We start from the raw sequence: 19994 nt of genomic DNA, 5'->3' as shown, positions 1-19994 counted from the left end.
GTAGAAAGTTTTAAGAACTATAAAGGAGCACATAAAGCTGCCAGGACAGCATATTTATCTGATCTGAGTAACACTAACAGAAATAATCCATGATTTTGGTTTCCTACGGTTATCAAGCTCAAACAGAATGCTCCTGCACATAGCTCTCCATTCAATGCTGATGAATTTCCGAGATATTTCATAAATAAGATTGACTTGATTAGAAATAAAATCAATGGTCTACATTCCTCTCAGTATGATGGCTACTGTGGCACTGTGGCTCGGACCTCTTGCAGTTTTCACCATTTGAATTAGTTTCCCCTGTGGGTTTGTTCAGCCTGATAACTGCTTCTGTCGGGGCAGAAAACACACCAGAGGTTCTCACCTTGAAAGAAGGCTCTAGGAGTCAGAGGACAAGCAAACAGAGTACTTAGCTTTATTACAATAAACAATAACGCAAACTCAATTTTTCATCTCTCATTTCTTATTATCCTGACCTCGCTCAAATCAGCTCATTCACTGCTTATTTTGACTCCTTTCTCCAGCTGGCCCCTTTCAAGTTCTTATGGAAACCACCAATATTCTCTGTGTTTTGATATTCATCTTCACCTTTTGCTCCACTTATTTTCTGACCAGCCTTCAACTTGCAGGTGTCCCCCCTCTCTGATCTCGGGTGGTCTCTGTCTATCATTCTCCCCCTTCTGTCCTTCAGGCTGATAAGATATTGGTAGTTTCATGCTAAGCTTTAATTAAAAAAGAAATGTGGCATGTACCTTTATTCAGCTATTTGCTTGGCATACCTGAATCGTGTTAACGCTTACACTAAGTTTAATGCTTATAAGTTTTCATATCTACTTATGCTACTACAAGAATATAATAACTTTTTATTTTCCATACTTCCAAACCAACAACCTGCATATTAGACCCTGTTTTAATTGCTCCTAGTTCTAATATCATCAATAAGTCACAATCCACTGGCTCTGTGCCCTCCACTTTTAAAACTGCCATTATTAAGCCTTTGCTTAAAAAACCTAGCTTGGGTCCAATGATTTTGACTATCTATCAAACAATTTCCAGTCTTTCTTTTATGTCTAAATTACTTGAAAGGACTGTCGCTGATCAACTTAATGCCCACTTGTCTGACAATAATATTTATGACAAATTTCAATCTGGCTTTTGGTCCCATTCTTCTACAAAATCAAGACTAAAAACTGACCTTTACTCCCTTCATTACAATGTGCCTTAGAATTCAATTAGGTCTTTAATCCTTGAAATGTTCCTTATTATTCCTTTGTTGACATACCTTAACTTTTAATATTTCAATGTTATTTTATTCCAATTTTATTAGCTATTATTGTTTTAATATTGATGTTTTATTTTAATTTCTGTTTTATTTGCTTATTTTATATCATATCTCATGTATTCTAATTTGTACAGTGTATTGGGACCATGCTGCATGGTGATTTTGTACTTTAAATAAAGTTGATTGATTGATTGACTGACTGTTCACAATGCAGCTTCTTCACAATAGCCAGGTTTCCATCCAAGGAGTTTTTGCGAAAAAATATTTAGCGCTTCAAATTTTTTTACCGATATAGCTGATGGAAATGCTAATTATCGATAAAATGTTGTACATGTCGACATAATATTTTTCCGTTTAACTTTAGCGCATAAATTCCATATCGATACTTCAGATGTCGCAAAAACTACATTGGAAACACTTTTTGTCGGAAAAAAGGGCTTTAACGCAAATAAATGTGTCACATTTTCATCACGTGCAATCAAAACGAGAATGGCGGAGCGGTTCGCATGGTCTGATGAAGAGAGGTTTTTTTTGATTAAATGTCGTTATTTTGTATTAATTCAAATTTCAGTTTTAATTAAAAACCTTAAGGGAAGCAGGTTACAGTACTAATTCAGTTGTTATCGCACTGAGAAGGGATGTTGAAAGGTAGGCTCACCTGTACAGATCCGATGCTGCAAACACAGCTGCATCATGGGCACTTCCAGGAGTGCCAACGCAAATGTCTCGTATCATGCACCTGTCATCAACAAGGGCCTGGAGAACAATAGATGGCCACCTTTTGTGATTAATGTAATCGCGGTAGCCTTCCGTCGGGGGAAGAATAGGCACATGCATGCCATCCAGCGCACCGTAAATCTGTGGCACAAGATGCACCAAGGAGTTGCGGTATGCAATTTCATTGGCCTCCGCTACAGTCGGAAGTCTGATATAACGCTGCATTATTTTTTCTTTAATAGCGGTGCACACAGCATATACACATCGATGGACGGTAGTTTTACTAACCCCGAAAGTTTCTCCAACTACTCTATACTCGGCGCAGGTTGCCAGCTTGTAAAGGGCGATGGCAATCCGCTTTTGGGTTGGAACCGGTGGTCGTTGGCAACCTGTGATGGGCGCAACATCAGGACTGATGAATCCACAAAACATCTCAAACGTTGGCCGTGTCATTCTGAAATGTTGCAGCCAGAGATTTTCTGTGAAGTGTCTCTCCACCACCTCCTCCCAGAAGGTCTTATTCCGTCGTGTCTCCAATACCCGTGGGTTTCGTCGCACTGGGGTACTTTCTTTGAGCTCTAGGGCTATCAGACAAGCAACTGCTTCATTCTGCTGTCGTCTTCGGATATTATGTACAATTCCAATTATTTGTGAAACTGAAATAACAGTAAGCTGGCAAATTTCAAAAAACTGTCTGAATAATCTCTCCATTTCTTTGTTTCTTTGTTTAGTGGAGGGGGTGTAACGTGGAAAACAAAAGGTAGATAATTTGCGACATACACAAAATTATGTATGGAAACGGCTCAAGGGCAGATTTTTTTCGCGATACAACAAAACTTATGCGACAGTTCGTTTTGGGGGGGATGACGTCATCACGCACACCATTTTATCGATAAAAAGCCAGTTGGATGGAAACAGGCTGGAGACAGCAAATTTCGCACATTTTTTTTACGTATATTCTGTTTGTCGATAACAAAACGTCGCAAAAAACTGGATGGAAACTTAGCTATAGTTCGTGTCAGAGAAATGCGGAAGTTGCTAAGCCTTGCACTGTGGTGGCCTGCAATAACACAAATGAAGGCCTCAGTCGTGCAGATCAGGCGCTGATATTCCACTCTCTTCATACTCAGGCAACAGAAAAAAATATTACAAGAAAAATGTGCAGAGAAACAAACACTTCTACTGTCGTGACTGCAACATCATCCTTTGTGTTGGTGACTCTTTTGAAACTTGTCACACAAAGTACACATACTAAATCTGCATCAGTACAATATGTTATGTTCATGTCTCTTTTACACATAATAACATTATTTCTTGTTGAAAAAATGTGACTCATTTTTGTGGAAGTAAACAACACTAAGGGGGCTACAAATAGAAAAAACTGGAAATGAAGTAGAGATAACAAACACACATTTTCCTGAAGCAGTAATGAAGAGTAAATCATTGATCACCCATATAAGAGCAGACATTGTGCTGTGATGTGCCATAAGTCCCAAATCTACCCTACTTTGTGGAGCACAAATCAAAAAAGATTATTCTTAAGGTTTAAAACACACTAGTGAGACCACATCTGGAGAACTTAATGAGAGTTTGGTCTTCATACTACGAAAAAGACAAAGCAGTGCAAAATTCCAGAAAAGAGTTAAAATGGTGCGACTCAAACCACCTACACCTGAACATCAGCAAAACTAAGGAGCTGGTGGTGGATTTTAGGAGGACCAGGCCCCTCATGGACCCCTTGATTATCAGAGGTGACTGTGTGCAGAGGGTGCAGACATATAATTACCTGGGAGTGCAGCTGGATGATAAACTAGACTGGACTGCCAATACTGATGCTCTGTGCAAGAGAGGACAGAGCCGACTATACATCCTTAGAAGACAGGCGCCCTTCAACATCTGCAATAAGATGCTGCAGATGTTCTATCAGACGGTGGGATGAGTGCCCTCTTCTATGCGGTGTTGTGCTGGGGAGGCAGCATAAAGTAGAGGGACGCCTCACACCTGGACAAACTGGTGAGGAAGGCAGGCTCTATTGTAGGCATGGAGCTGGACAGTTTGACATCTGTGGCAGAGCGACGGGCACTGAGCAGACTCCTGTCAATCATGGAGAATCCACTGCATCCACTGAACAGGATCATCTCCAGACAGAGGAGCAGCTTCAGCGACAGACTGCTGTCACCATCCTGCTCCACTGACAGACTGAGAAGATCGTTCATCCACCACACTATGCGACTCTTTAATTCCACCGAGGGGGTAAACGTTAACACTACACAAGATTATTATCTGTTATACCTGCCTGGCACTCTCCACCTTGCATTTTTTTAACGTGTACGGCACTTTTATTGCTCTTTAATTAATTTTGTTTTTATCAGTATGCTGCTGCTGGAGTATGTGAATTTCCCCTTGGGGATTAATAAAGTATCTATCTATCTATCTATCTATCTATCTATCTATCTATCTATCTATCTATCTATCTATCTATCTATCTATCTATCTATCTATCTATCTATCTATCTATCTATCTATCTGTCTATCTATCTGTCTGTCTGTCTGTCTGTCTGTCTGTCTGTCTGTCTGTCTGTCATATAGTGCCTTTCATATCTATCTATCTATCTCCTTCCTGTGTTGCTGTCGCTGTGCATGCTGGGTGGTTGTTTCGAGTGTGTGTGAGTGGAACTGGTAGTGGATGATGTGAGGTGAGTGTGGTGATTTCTTTTCTTCTGATTTTCTACTTTCTTATTTCTATCTTTCTTTGGTGTAAACTGATAAACTTGTTTTGAACTGAGTGGCTTAGGCCATGGCAGCCACAAAGGCTGCGAATCTTGAGCGTCTAAGCCGCCGCCATGGGGTTAAACTTATTTCGGAGAAGTTTGTCCCGTTGGAAGCAGGGGTGTTGGTGGTAGGCGAAGTGATCGGATGTGAGAATATGAAATCGGCTTCACGAATGAGCGGGTCCATCGCTGTTTTCCTGAGCTCTGTGGATTTAGTTCCCATAGTGGTTGAGAAGGGGGTCGTTATTAATGGCTCCTTTGTACAGGTTTCCCCTTTAGCCGTCCCGTCCCGCAGAGTGATGATTTCGAATGCGCTGCCCTTTCTCAAGAATGAAACTATAGCAAAAGAGTTGGAGCAGCATGTCTTTTAGAAGACAAGTTTATTGGTTTTAAATAGAATGGACGATGACTTAAATGTGGCAATGAAGTTCAGAGTTGACGGTTTCGATTATGTGATTTTTGCCACTTCGAATGAAATGAAATGTTTTGGGTGCGAGAGTGAAGCACATTTAATTAAACAGTGTTCTGAGAGACAACATGGGCACAAGAAAACTGACGATGCAGTTACAGAAAAAGAGGGGCAGGAAGTGAAAGATCATCCAGTAGTGGCTGATGGCGCAGAGGTGCTTGTGGAGGCGAGGGGTGTTAAGAATGGAAATGCCACTAGATCTGAAGGGCAGGAGGATCAGGTGCCTCCCAGGGATGAACTGAATGAAGGCGGTAGTGAGACTGTAGGTCAGACAGCAGCAGCAGCAGAAAGTGTGTGGGGAGACATTGACATGGATGAGGGAGGCAGCAACGTGCCTGAGGAAAAAGGTGAATTTAAACGTCCTGCTCAAAAGAGGCAAGGAGAAAGAGAAGATCGGGCACGTAAGAAACTTGTTTTAAGTCAGGGCTCGGGGATAATTGGAGAGGATCCCGCCTATGGTCCTTGTCAGGAGGATTTTCCTCTCTTCGTGGAGACGGCTGATGATGTTTCAACTGCAGGGAGTGTCGGGGAAGAGAACGATGATGGCAATATCTCTGATGGGTCTGCTGCCTCGGAGCCCCCAGAGTTAAAAGCCAGGAGGGGTTACAGCGCTCAAAGTGTAAAAGAGTTTTTGGTGAATACCGCCGGTAAAAGCCCCTTCTTTAACCGCCACCTTATCGTGGTGGAGGGGTTTGCGTGTCCCAATGATCCTAGGAGCTCTGGTAGGGCCACCCAAGGCAAACTGGTCCCAGGTGAGGGATGAGACAAAGTGCGGTTAAACAAACCTTCTATGATGAATGAAAACTTTGGATGGCGTTTTCCCTCTCCCGGACTCGGGTCACCGGGGTCCCCCTCTGGATCCAGGCCTGGAGGTGGAGCTCGATGGCGAGCGCCTGGTGGCTGGGCTTGCACCCATGGGGCTCGGCCTGGCACAGCCCGAAGAGGCAACGTGGGTCCCCCTTCCCATGGGCTCACCACCTATGGGAGGTGCCAAGGAGGTCGGGTAAATTGTGAGTTGGGTTGTGGCCGAAGGCGGGGACCTTGGCGGTCCGATCCTCGGCTACAGAAGCTGGCTCTTGGGACGTGGAATGTCACCACTCTGAAGGGGAAGGAGCCTGAGCTAGTGCGCGAGGTCGAGAGGTTCTGGCTAGATATAGTCGGGCTCACCTCAACGCACAGCTTGGACTCTGGAACCAATCTCCTTGAGAGGGGCTGGACTCTCTACCACTCTGGAGTTGCCCCCGGTGAGAGGCGCCGAGCGGGTGTGGGTATACTTATTGCCCCCCAACTTGGAGCCTGTTCATTGGGGTTTAGCCTGGTGGACGAGAGGGTAGCCTCCCTCTGCCTTCGGGTGGGGGGACGGGTCCTAACTGTTGTTTGTGCGTATGCCCCAAACAGCAGTTTGGAGTACCCACCCTTTTTGGAGTCCCTGGAGGGGGTGCTAGAGGGCATACCTTCTGGGGACTCCCTCGTACTGCTGGGAGACTTCAATGCTCCCGTGGGCAATGACAGTGAGACCTGGAAGGGCGTGATTGGGAGGAATGGCCCCCCTGGTAGGCCCAAACGTGTTCTGTGGGACTCTGGAGGCAGCTGATAGGTACCGGCAGGCCAAGCGGAATGTGGCTTTGGTGGTTGCTGAGGCAAAAACTCGGGCATGGGAGGAGTTTGGGGAGGCCATGGAGAACGACTTTCGGATGGCTTCGAGGAGATTCTGGTCCACCATCCGGCATCTCAGGAGGGGGAAGCAGTGCAGTGTCAACACTGTGTATGGTGGGGATGGTGCGCTGCTGACCTCGACTCGTGACATTGTGGGTCGGTGGGGGGAGTACTTCGAAGACCACCTCAATCCCAATAACATGCCTTCCAATGAGGAAGCAGAGCCTGGGGACTCAAAGGTGGGCTCCCCCATCTCTGGGAGTGAGGTCACCAAGGTGGTCAAAAAACTCCTTGGTGGCAGGGCCCCAGGGGTGGATGAGATACACACAGAATTCATCAAGGCTCCGGATATTGTAGGACTGTCTTGGTTGACACGTCTCTACAACATCGCATAGACATCAGGGACAGTGCCTCTGGATTGGCAGACCGGGGTGGTGGTCCTCCTCTTTAAGAAAGGGGACCGGAGGGTGTGTTCCAACTACAGAGGGATCACACTCCTCAGCCTCCCTGGAAAAGTCTATTCGGGGGTCCTGGAGAGGAGGGTCCATCGGATAGTCAATCCTCGGATTCAGGAGGAACAGTGTGGTTTTCGTCCTGGTCGCGGAACAGTGGACCAGCTCTGCACCCTTAGCAGAGTCCTGGGGCCTCATGTATAAACGGTGCATATGCACAGAAATGTTGTGTATGAACGTCTCCATGTTCAAATCGCGATGTTTAAAACCTAAACTTGGCGTAAAGCCACGCACATTTCCATGGTAACTCATACCTTGGCGTACGCAATTTCTCCGCTCGGTTTTGCAGACTGGCGGCACCCAGCGTCAAAGCAGTGCTACTGTTCCTGTGTGATCACCCTTTCTTTCTTAGCTCCACATTCCTGACGCGGCTTTATAAATACACTGAAACTAACTGCATATTGTTTATTAGTGTAATGCATCTGATTGTAATTAACCTGCAGCAATATAATGGTCCAGGGAATAGCCATAGTATTCCAAATACCAGAACTGCTTTATTGTTGTTACTCTCACTGCACTTCTTCTTCTTCTTTCAGCTGCTCCCGTTAAGGGTTGCCACAGCAGATCATCTTTTTCCATATTATTCTCACAGCACCACTCAGAGTATTTATATCACTGTATCTGAGTGGGGAATCACAGCAGCAGCTGATCAGAAAGAGAATTATCGGTATACAGCATGAAGCAGATGCTGCCTTAGCCACGGCAAAACGCTTTAGAGACTTCCCAGTACGGACTTCGCGGTTTAGAAAAAGTTTCATCCCAAGAACTATAAACGCACTCAATCAGTCCATCAAGTGCTCCTTGTAGAACTGTTTACTTATAAGTACAATCACCTCACTGTAAACTTGGGATACAGTTATAATATTGCACAACCTGCCACTTTATAAAGCGCGTATTTACATATGATGACGATATTCATTTTTAAGATGAAATGCAGCAAAATATGTTGACTATATTATACAGATAAAACTTTAACTTCATTTAAATAATCTGTATTGTTAATAATTAAACATGTGAGGACACAGTGCCGCGATTGTTCCTGCATTGCGTTGTATTCTTACGCTGACGCAACACTAGAAAGATAGACAGATAGAATAATTAAACACGTACTACGAAGATATTTCAATGTTCCTTAAAAGTTTTGAAGAATCGGCATTCTAATCTTACAGATGGCTTCACGTCTATTACATAGCTGATTGTGTGGCGATTGGGTATTTGGAGAAAGAAAAGTAGGGATAGGAATTGGAGGTTAGTACGTTTGAAAGAGACAGTACTGCTGTGATAAATTATTTCATTGAAAGTCGCGCATGGCGCAGCAAGCCTCTTGCTTGAGATATGAACAAGCACTGCGCCACCGTGTTCCCATGTTTAATAACATGCTTTCATTCCTATCATCATGAAAAAGATATCACGTATACATCTCAGTATTTTAATTATTCAGAGAGCTGTAATATCACGAATGTAATGGATTATTTGTCCTGTCGGAGAAACAGAAAGCCCATTTAAGAAGCAGGTAGTGATTCACACACATAGAAGATCAAATACAGAACAAAGCATTTAATGTGCTACTTTAGTTACAATGGGATTTGAGAAACTAGTAAATTAAACGATTTTAAGATGAAGTTTATGATGTTCTACTTTAATGGCAAAATAAACTACGTGATTAAAGTGGAAATTTTGAGATTAAAGTTGACATTTCGTGCTTTTTTTCCCACTGTGTGCCTATTTTTTTGTCTGTACCCTAATAAGCTTTCATATGACACTCAGACGGTGGGCTACGACTCGCGTTTTCACGGCGACTTTGATATGTGATTTCTTTTTTATTTCGGGCACTGTACGACTTTGTGAAGTTGATCTTTCGAGTTTCTCCGACACTCTGTCACTCGATCAACTTTCTTTTGTTGATTATACGACTGTTTACACCAACAAATAGTACGTTTTTCCTTTGCCTCCACTTGGTATTCGCTGAAATTCTTATATTTTCCCCTGTGCTTTTCCCATTGTCTTTTCTCAGAAGGCTATTTATATCGATTTGCATATTCAAAGAGGCGTAATTCTGGGAGGAGTTGGGGCGGGACAGAAGGCGCGTGCACGTGCGTTACTTTTCACGCTGATCGGGATTTATGTAGTGGAACAATGTGAAAGTTTGCATACGTACAGATTCCTGCATCTGGATTTTTCTGTGCGTACGCACATTCCCGCTTTTGTGCTTACGCCATGTTATAGTGTGAGTTCTACGCACGCCGTTATACATGAGGCCCCTGGAGGGTGCATGAGAGTTCGCCCAACCAGTCTACATGTGTTTTGTGGACTTGGAAAAGGCATTTGACCGTGTCCCTCGGGGAATCCTGTGGGGGGTGCTCAGAGAGTATGGGGTACCGGACCCCCTGATAAGGGCTGTTCAGTCCCTGTACGATCGGTGTCAGAGCTTGGTCCACATTGCCGGCAGTAAGTCAAACCCATTTCCAGTGAGAGTTGGACTCTGCCAGGTCTGCCCTTTGTCACTGATTCTGTTCATAACTTTTATGGACAGAATTTCTAGGCGCAGCCAGGGCGTTGAGTGGGTCCGGTTTGGTGGACTCAGGATTGGGTCACTGCTTTTTCCAGATGATGTTGTCCTGTTTGTTTCATCAGGCCGTGATCTTCAGCTCTCTCTGCATCGGTTCGCAGCCGAGTGTGAAGCGGCTTGGATGGGAATCAGCACCTCCAAATCCGAGACCATGGTCCTCAGCCGGAAAAGGGTGGAGTGCCCTCTCAGGGTTGGTAGCGAGATCCTGCCCCAAGTGGAGGAGTTCAAGTATCTTGGGGTCTTGTTCACGAGTGAGGGAAGAATGGAGCGTGAGATCGACAGGCGGATCGGTGTGGCATCCGCAGTTATGCGTGCTCTGCATCGGTCTGTCGTTACGGCTCAGCTCTCAATTTACCAGTCAATCTATGTTCCTACCCTCACCTATGGTCATGAGCTATGGGTAGTGACTGAAAGAACGAGATCGCAAATACAAGCGGCTGAAATGAGTTTCCTCCGCAGGGTGTCTGGGCTCTCACTTAAAGATAGGGTGAGAAGCTCAGAGTAGAGCCGCTGCTCCTCCGCATCGAGAGGAGTCAGATGAGGTGGCTCGGGCATCTGATCAGGATGCCTCCTGGACGCCTCCCTGGTGAGGTGTTCCGGGCACGTCTAACCGGGAGGAGGCCCCGGGGAAGACCCAGGACATGCTGGAGGGACTATGTCTCCCGGCTGGCCTGGGAACACCTTGGGATTCCCCCGGAAGAGCTAGAAGAAGTGGCCAAGGGTAGGGAAGTCTGGGCTTCTCTGCTCAAGATGCTGCCCCCGCGACCCGACCTCGGATAAGCAGAAGAGGATGGATGGATGGATGGACCGCCGGTAAAAAGGGGGTGGACGTGGCTGAGTTTTTCCCAGATATTGACCTCTTTATATCGTCTGTCCGTGGGTTGCGTCGGGACAAAGCAGCCTCCGCGATGTTTGACGTTAAAGAGCTCATGAGGCTCAAGAATTTAACCAGTAAACTGAGAAAACAGTCCAATTTAAACACCACCTAATGGCTAAGCCCCCTGTTAAATCCACTCCACGGTCTTTGTGGTGTTCCCTGTGTTTCATTGTGTGTTCATCTATATATTCAGGTACCATGGCAAGTGTACACATAGGAACCCTAAATATTAATGGGGGGAGAAGTCCAGATAAGAGGGTCGCACTTTTTGATTTTATCAGACAAAAAGATTTGAATGTCACCTTTCTACAAGAAACCCACATTGATGAGCAAAATCAGTGGGAGTGCGGTAGGGATTGGAAAGGGGACATTTTTTTTAGCAATGGGACAAATGTTAGTGCTGGAGTGGCCATTTTATTTCTTGGAGGGCTTCAAGTAGAAGTCTGCAGGACTGATGAGTTGGTGAAAGGGAGACTCCTGAAAGTGACAGTAAAACTTCAAGGCAGTGTCATTACTTTTATTAACGTGTACGCCCCGAATGAGGGTGAGGAGAGGCTCCACTTCTTTAACAAGTTAGGAGATCTTTTATGTAAGTGTGACCCTGAGGACGTGGTGGTGTTAGGAGGGGATTTTAATTGTACACTTGACACAAGGATGGACAGAAACAGTGGACTGGAACCGCACCCTCGCTCAGCGCGAGCTTTGGGAAAAATAATTAAGGACGTTGGGCTGGAAGATGTGTGGAGGGCTAAAAATGGGGCCTGTCAGCAATACACATGGGGGAGGATGAGTGGAAACACAATCTCAATGGCGAGACTTGATCATGTCTACAATTTTAAGCACCTGTTAGGGTTATTTAAAGTGTGCTCTATTGTGCCTACTGGCTTCTCCGATCACAGTCTGGTGTGTTGTTCACTTCTTTTTAACGTGTACAGACCCCGTAGTCCGTACTGGCATTTTAACACACTCCTCCTCAAAGATCAAAACTTCAAAGAGTTATTTGTTCATTTCTGGGGAGGTTGGAAGGCTATGAAGAAGGAGTTCACCAGCTTACAACAGTGGTGGGAGGTTGGGAAGAGTCACATCCGGGCTTTGTGGCAGGAGTATACCAGAAATGTCACCCAAGTATTGCGGTCAGAAATGGCAGCTTTGGAAAATCAAATAGCTGAATTTCAACGGCAACTAGAGGAGGGTCCAAATGAGCAGCTGCAGGCGAGCCTGACTACTGCTAAACTGGGGTTGGCCCACCTGCTTGAGACCAGAGCTCAGGGGGGCGTTAGTGAGGGCCCGCTTTCAGCGTTTGACTGAGATGGATGCACCAACGCAGTACTTTTTTGGTTTAGAGAAAAAAAACTTGCAGAGTAAAATCTTACATTGTATAAGAACACCCGATGGCAGAGAGACACAAGAGCCCAGCGAAATAAGGCAGGTGGTCCGCGAATTTTATGAACTTCTGTTTGCTGCAGATGAAGATGGTGGCAGTGAAGACCAATAGGCCTTTTTGCAGGACTTACCGCAGCTTCCCTATGCAGACGTGGCAGATCTAAATAGTGAAGTGACCTTCACAGAACTCACCACAGCCCTGGGACAGCTGAAAACAGGGAAGATCCCAGGAATCGATGGCATTCCAGTGGAGTTTTGTAAAGAATTCTGGGATGTCATTGGCCTGGATTTGTTGGAAGTGTTTCAGTGGAGTTTTAAAACTGGTTTGTTACCTCAAAGCTGCCGTAGAGCTGTGATCACGCTGCTACCGAAGAAGGGAGACTTGTGTCTCATTAAGAACTGGCGGCCAGTGTCTCTCTTAGACGCAGACTATAAAGTTCTCTCCAAAGCCTTAGCTAACAGGACGGTCCAAGTTTTGGAGAGACTGGTGCATCCTGATTAAAATTACTGCGTGGCTGGCAGATCCATTTTTAATAACATTTTTTTAATTCAGGACATTTTGGCTGCTGCAAAACTGTTTGGGTTTCGGACTGGTCTTATATTTCTTGACCATGGAATGTCATGAAGGCTTTTGGGTTTGGGGAGTCTTTTATTAATTATATTCGGTTACTTTATAGTGACATTTCTGGTATAATAAAGGTCAATGGTGGTTTGTGCGCACCTTTCAGTGTCAGAAGAGGAGTCAGACAGGGCTGCTCTTTGTCTGGTATGTCATATGCTCTGGCGTTGGAGCCTTTCCTGGTGCACCTGAGGAAGATGCTGACTGGTCTCACCATCCCCAACTGCAACATGGACCCTGTGAAAGTCAATGCTTATGCTGATGATCTCGCAGTAGTCATCACAGGCCAGAAGGATTTGGACGAACTAACGGACTGTCTGCGGAATTACAGTAAAGCGTCTTCGACCAAAATTAACTGGAATAAAAGCAGTGCAGTGCTGGTTGGGAACTGGACAGGATGTAGTCCTCCTCGACTGGAAGGAGGTCTGCAGTGGACAACTGGGGTTTCCTGTACTTCGGAGTCCATCTTGGAGATGACCACTACATCCAAAAGAACTGGGAGGGTCTGTTGGACAAGGTTACAGCTCGACTCACCAAGTGGAAGTGGATACTCCCTCAGTTATCTTATAGAGGATGGATGCTGGTAATTAATAACCTGGTGACCTCCAGCCTGTGGCACAAATGTATTTGTCTGCAACCTCCCCCATTGCTTGTTCAGCAGATACAGGAAGCGATCATGGATTTCTTTTGGAATGGTACCCATTGGATATGGAAGGGCGTTGTATTCTTGCCATTGGATGAAGGTGGACAAGGACTTACTGACATTACCAGCAGGATTGCTGCTTTCCGCCTTCAGACCATTTAGAATCTGCTGTACCCTCTTGAGCAGAGCCAGTGGATGAACTTGTCCGTACTTTTCTTTAAACAGGCCAGGCATATGGGACTTGGTAAAAGTTTACTGCTGTGCCACTTTGATAAGATCAGGACTTTACATGTGCCAGAGTTTTATAAAAGCCTTCTAGCAGCGTGGCAACTACTGTCGATCAAAAAGGACTGTGATGACCTTTCCTCTTTTTGGGTCCTTAATGAACTGCTGCTCTACAATCCTGCTGTTGGCACTGCTACAGGACCTTCTGAAAACTTTATTCAGCATTTTATAATACATAGAATAACCACAATAAAGGACATAATTGACTGGGAAAATTACACTTGGAAAAGTGCACAGGTGGTAGCAGAGGAGACAGGAGTGCACTCAGGGCGCCTAATGGAGACATCTCTCTTATTACTGACTCAGGTGATGCGGCAGTCCTTCTCCACCTTGACTTGTCCACTGCCTTTGACACTATTGGCCATGAGATATTGCTGTTGCGGCTTGAATGTCTTGTTGGGCTTAAAGGGGCTGCTCTTAACTAGTTCAGGTCATATTTAACTGGTAGACACTTTTCAGTGACTTTTAATTTATCTTCTTCATCTACTGCTCCTCTTAAATGTGATGTTCCTCAGGGATCCATTTTGGGTCCTATTTTATTCTCCATATACCTTCACCCTATTGGAGCTATTTTTAGGAAATTTAACATTTCTTTTCACTGCTATGCTGATGATACTCAGGTTTATATTCCTGTCTGCAACTCTACAACAAATCAACTCCACAACTGTCTGTCTGAATTAAATAAAACGGAGGTGCTTATAGTGGGTCCATCAACTAAAGCCCAAATTGGTCTTGGACTTCTCAACTCTTTCTCTGTCTTTTCCAAACCTCAAGTCCGCAATCTTGGTGTTACCTTTGATAGTAACCTCTCTTTTGAGAAACAAGTTAATTCTGTAGTCAAGAGTTGCTTTTCCAACTTCGTCTATTAAGTAAGATCAAGCCTCTTTTATCTTCTAGGGATCTTGAGATAGCTACTCCTGCTTTTATTTTTTCTCACCTCGATTACTGCAACTCGCTGTATTCTAGGATTAACAAATCCCTGATACACAGGTTACAGTTGGTCCAAAATGCTGCCGCTTGCTTTCTGGTTGGGGCAAGAAAGTATGACTCTGTTTCTCCAATATTAGCTTCTTTACACTGGCTGCCTGTCAGTTTTCGAATAGATTTTAAAATCCTGCTGCTAGTTTTTAAGTCTTTACATGGGCTTGCTCCTGCCTATTTATCTGAATTGTGTGTTTTACATCAGCCATCTAGAGTGCTTAGATCTTCTGGTCAGCTGTCTCTCGGTGTCCCTCGTACCAAGTGTACAACTAAGGGGGACAGACAGGGCTTTGCAGCTGCTGCTCCTCGCCTGTGGAACTCTTTACCTCATCACATAAAGGAGTCGTCTACAATTGAACTGTTTAAAACGAGATTAAAGACTCATTTCTACTCACTGGCATTCAGTGACCTTCAGTAATACTGATGGTTTCCTCTTTGTGATTATATAACATTACTTCTATTTATTATGTATTTTATTTTGTGTTCATATATTTTATTTCTATTTATGTTTTATGTTAATTTGTTTTGTTTTTCTTTAATTCTATTATTGTAAAGCACTTTGGCCACAGCATTACTATGTTGTTTTAAATGTGCTATATAAATAAACGAGCTGTATATACCCGGCGTTGCCCGGGGCAGAAGTAACCTAATCGGTCAAACACTTACATATATACCAAAGTAAACCTAATCGGTTAAACAGCTTCATATATACAGAAGCGAACCTAATCGGACAAACAGCTAATCTATATACATAAGCAAACCTAATTGGTCAAACAGTTACATAAATACAAAAGCAAACCTAATCGATGAAACAGCTTCATATATACAGAAGCGAACCTAATTGGTCAAACAGTTATGCATGTGCAGAATAATTTTACAAAGATTATGCGTGTTAACAATCATTAAAAAGAAAAGATTGAGGAACTCTTCTTCTATATGTGATGAAGCTGGATGAAGCTGACTTGACGAAGACGTAGGTGGCATAGATTGGTTTTTCTAAAACAGAAGAAAAAAATGAGTATCTATTATTATTTTAAATTAGAATGAAAATGAGAACCTTGATTAGAGATAGATTATCCGTATTAAAATATGTGCATGAATAAACTTTTGGTAACTCTCTAGCAAAAGTTTATTCATACAAATTGGCATGGGATGGCTTTGTGAAAAAGTAAAAATTAGATAAAAATAAATTGAGAATGCATACTTCGATTTGACTGAGATTATCTGTAATGATGAAAAAAAAGTTTACTATGTTTTTTTTTCCATACGGGAAGGATGTAAAACCTTACATAGGCACCCTTCAGCCCGTACTGAAGGGTACTGTCAGATTCTTACTGACTAAAAAACACCCTTTTTATTCCACAGCTACCCCAAAAACCACTATTAGGCATTACTTTGGGGTGGCAGTAGTTTAGTTATGAAACAGCTGGGTCCTGAAAAAAATCTGTCTTATTAGTGGCTTCATCACATATAGAAGAACAGTTCCTCAATCTTTTCTTTTTAATGATTGTTAACACGCATAATGTTTGTAAAATCATTCTGCACATTCATAACTGTTTGACCAATTAGGTTCGCTTCTGTATATATGAAGCTGCTTAACCGATTAGGTTTACTTTGGTATATATGTAAGTGTTTGACCGATTAGGTTACTTCTGCCCCGGGCAACGCCGGGTATATACAGCTCGTATATATATATATATATATATATACATATACACACATACATGCAGTTTTAATAACACAGAAATCAATATAAACATTAACATCATTATCATATGAGAATATGAAGTAATATATAAGAAGCACATTTCATATAAATATAAATTATTAAACAGTAAAATCTTCTTCTGTAATTTGCTACCGTGGCAATTTGTGTGTCTGTCCAGGATTTTAAATGACCTGTAGCTCGCAAACCGTTGCACCTATACACTTGAAATGTGGTACACATATAGTACGTCACGTCTACTATCTGATTTATGGGTGATGATTGTTTTAGTGTTTTTATCTTTATTTTATTTTATTGTACAATCAAGTCCTATCTGCGCACAGCAGGGCAGCCGTGGGCGGATGCGTATGGTGTATTCACTCGATGTTATCGTGCATTGCGCTGTCAGTGGTATTTTGATAAAAGAATTTGAACAACATATAAGAAGCGTATAAATTATTAAACAGTAAAACATTAACATTTAAGAAGTAAAGTTACATTAAGTACTACTGCTGTGCCTTCGGGTATACCTCATTTTTTGTTTGCCCATTACATGCTTAAATGTATAAATTTTTTGGTGCACCTACCCGAGAACACGCGACATATAACCGAGCGTGGGAGAAGCATGGATTTTAAACACGCGTTGAGTTGATGTGCTGGTCTCCCTCGTGAAATAACTGGTAATGTTTGACTAAAATCTACAGCGAGTAAAACGACATTAGCTCCTATTTTTTTTTTTACGATCTCTGAGATGTTGCTTTTTTTCGGTTCAAGGCTTCATAAGCTCTTTTATGTTGTATGGTGTACTTATCCCAAACCATCATCTTTGAATGTTGCAAGACTTTCGCCTTGTATGTAGATCGGGGTAATTACATTCATTGCATTCCTAGTCTGAATCACAATGTGATTGTATGGGTGGTTACCTGGCACTGTAGGGTTGCCACCCGTCCTTTAAAATACGGAATCGTGCCGCGTTTGAGAATGAAATTGCGCGTCCCGTTTTGAATCAATACTGGACAGGATTTATCCCGTATTTTTTTTATCATTTTTTTTTTAAAGCAGCGTCTCATGCAAATCATCCCACACGCATTTTATGAAGATGCCTCCTTTCCTACTTTTGATTGGGTAATACTTGATGTCATCGTTAGTTTGATTGGTGTTTTTAACTGTCCAGTGAGTAGGGCGTGTCTTTCAACCGTAAGCAGATTTTTTGCAGTGGTATCACTGACCTCGACGACGGCGACGTTATACGTCAAAAATAAATTACGATAAATGACGATTTTAGCGATACTTTATTACGACGGCGGCTACATAGACACGATCAAATAAAAACAAAAAAATCAAATAATCATTCTACATTTTCAAAACGTCGAAAAAACGACGGAATGAAAAAAAGGCCCACCCGACGACCCACCCATTCCATTTTTATATATATAGATTGACATTGACATTGACATTAATGGAGAAGTTTCTGTGTCAGATACAATCATTACTGGACAGGGAATCTATGACACTCCTGCACAGAATTTTCACATCACGACTGAAGCCAACTGACGAAACGCCTTTTCCAACGCTTACCGTATCTCCAGCTGTTGAACTGAGGGACAGTGAGACCGAAGTTTTAGCCTTATGTTCTCTTGAGGCGTTATCTGTGCCTACAGTGCCGGGGAAGCAGCTCTATAGGATGTGCGTGAAGGTGAACAACCTGGAACAGCTGAGGACACGAAAACACGACACACCTTAGAGAGACAAGCTCGGAGCCCCTCAAGGACTGAATCCCGCCTGGAGGTTGTTGTACAAGCCGCCATTGGCCAGTAGGGTGGGAGACCTGCAGTGGAGGTTGATGCATGGGATACTAGCGGTGAACTCCTTCTTATTGATTATATGTCCGGGGGTTTCTGATTGCTGTCCTTTTTGTGGTCTGAGGGAAACTGTTTATCATGCTTTTATGTACTGTGAGAGACTCCAGACCTTCTTTAGTGTAATAGAAAGAATAATAGAAGGGCTGGGGGTCCCGTATAATGGCACGGTGTTTGTGTTTGGGGTGAGAATTACAAAACACACCAGAGAAAATAGGAACTTAATTAATTTTATTATCGGGCAAGCAAAACTGTCAATATGGAAGACCCGTAAAAACAAGATTACTGGGAGTGGGATTGAAGATGTTATTGTCTTTTTTAGAAATGTGTGTGAAAGTAGGATATTAGTGGATTTTCATTTTTATAAGTCTACAAATAATTTAGCACAGTTTAAGGAATTGTGGTGCGTGAATTGTAAGAGCCATTTTCCTTGTTCTGTAAGATTCATGGATATTTCTTAGATGACAATGCATAAATAACAGGAAGTTCCTATAACCCCCGTAAACAGATTCGCAGTGGTATATTCTTACCATTTCTAACAGCTTGGAGTAAACATTGTTAGTCAGTCAGCTAGTGATAGCCTTGCCTTGTATAAGGTGTAGAGGCATACGGTTTTTAACCGTGATCGCACGTCACCGTGCCTGGGCACTTGCACTGTGCCAACCGGCTTACAAGCCTTTTGAGTTTGAAGCAAATATGGACTTAACAGCACTTAATTTATGTGTTGTGCCGTAAGTAAAGCGTACAGAAGAAGAACCTAAGAATCTTTAAGTAGAGAAGAAGAAACGTGACCACACGTAACAGTGCTCGATGGCCTACGGGCTCTTTGAATGTGAGAAATAACAAGTAAAGAAAACTTGTTTACTTAAGTACCGCACCGTACGCCAAGGCGTACAGAAGAAGAAATTAAGAACCTTTAAGTATAGAAATAACTAAAGTCTTTCAAGAAAAGCTAAGTTTAAAGAAGATACATTTTTCCTTTTTTTTGCCTTTTATTCTACGTGTGTAACTATTTTTTCTTTTATTCTTGCGTGGACTATTTGCTTTTACCTTTCACTAAATACCTTTAAAATGAACTCTTGGACTCTGAGAATTCTTTTGACACGCGTCTTACCCGTACCTCATGACACCTTATCTATTTCAGCCGCTACATGAATAATGTACTTTGTAAATGTGATGATAATAATTTACAATTTGTGCTCTGAATTTGGTGTTTTTTTCACTTATTTCTAAATTGGGTTGATATATTAAGAATAAGTGGGATTGGAGGGTGGAAACAATGGGAGGAATTAGATAAATATATATGTATTTTATTCCAAGAACAATTTGAGTATGTAATGTTTTGAAACTGAATATTCATCAATGGGCGGCACGGTGGCGCAGTGGGTAGCGCTGCTGCCTCGCAGTTGGGAGACCTGGGGACCTGGGTTCGCTTCCCGGGTCCTCCCTGCGTGGAGTTTGCATGTTCTCCTCGTGTCTGCGTGGGTTTCCTCCGGGCACTCCGGTTTCCTCCCACAGTCCAAAGACATGCAGGTTAGGTGGATTGGCGATTCTAATTTGGCCCGGGTGTGTTTGTGTGTGTCCTGCGGTGGGTTGGCACCCTGCCCGGGATTGGTTCCTGCCTTGTGCCCTGTGTTGGCTGGGATTGGCTCCAGCAGACCCCCGT

The 19994-nt window shown here is 43.3% G+C and overlaps 1 protein-coding gene across 1 annotated transcript in view; it reads left to right on the top strand.

Annotated features, from left to right (window-relative positions):
- LOC114643014 (uncharacterized) overlaps nt 1–19994 on the top strand; it is a gene marked incomplete at its 3' end in the record, with an annotated part of 1911439 nt that overhangs the window by 659949 nt on the left and 1231496 nt on the right. The window lies entirely within an intron of this gene.

This window comes from Erpetoichthys calabaricus, chromosome 2, assembly GCF_900747795.2.
Source record: "Erpetoichthys calabaricus chromosome 2, fErpCal1.3, whole genome shotgun sequence".
NCBI lineage: Eukaryota > Metazoa > Chordata > Cladistia > Polypteriformes > Polypteridae > Erpetoichthys > Erpetoichthys calabaricus.
Note: the sequence above shows the minus strand (reverse complement) of the source record. Positions and strands in the feature narration are given on the sequence as shown.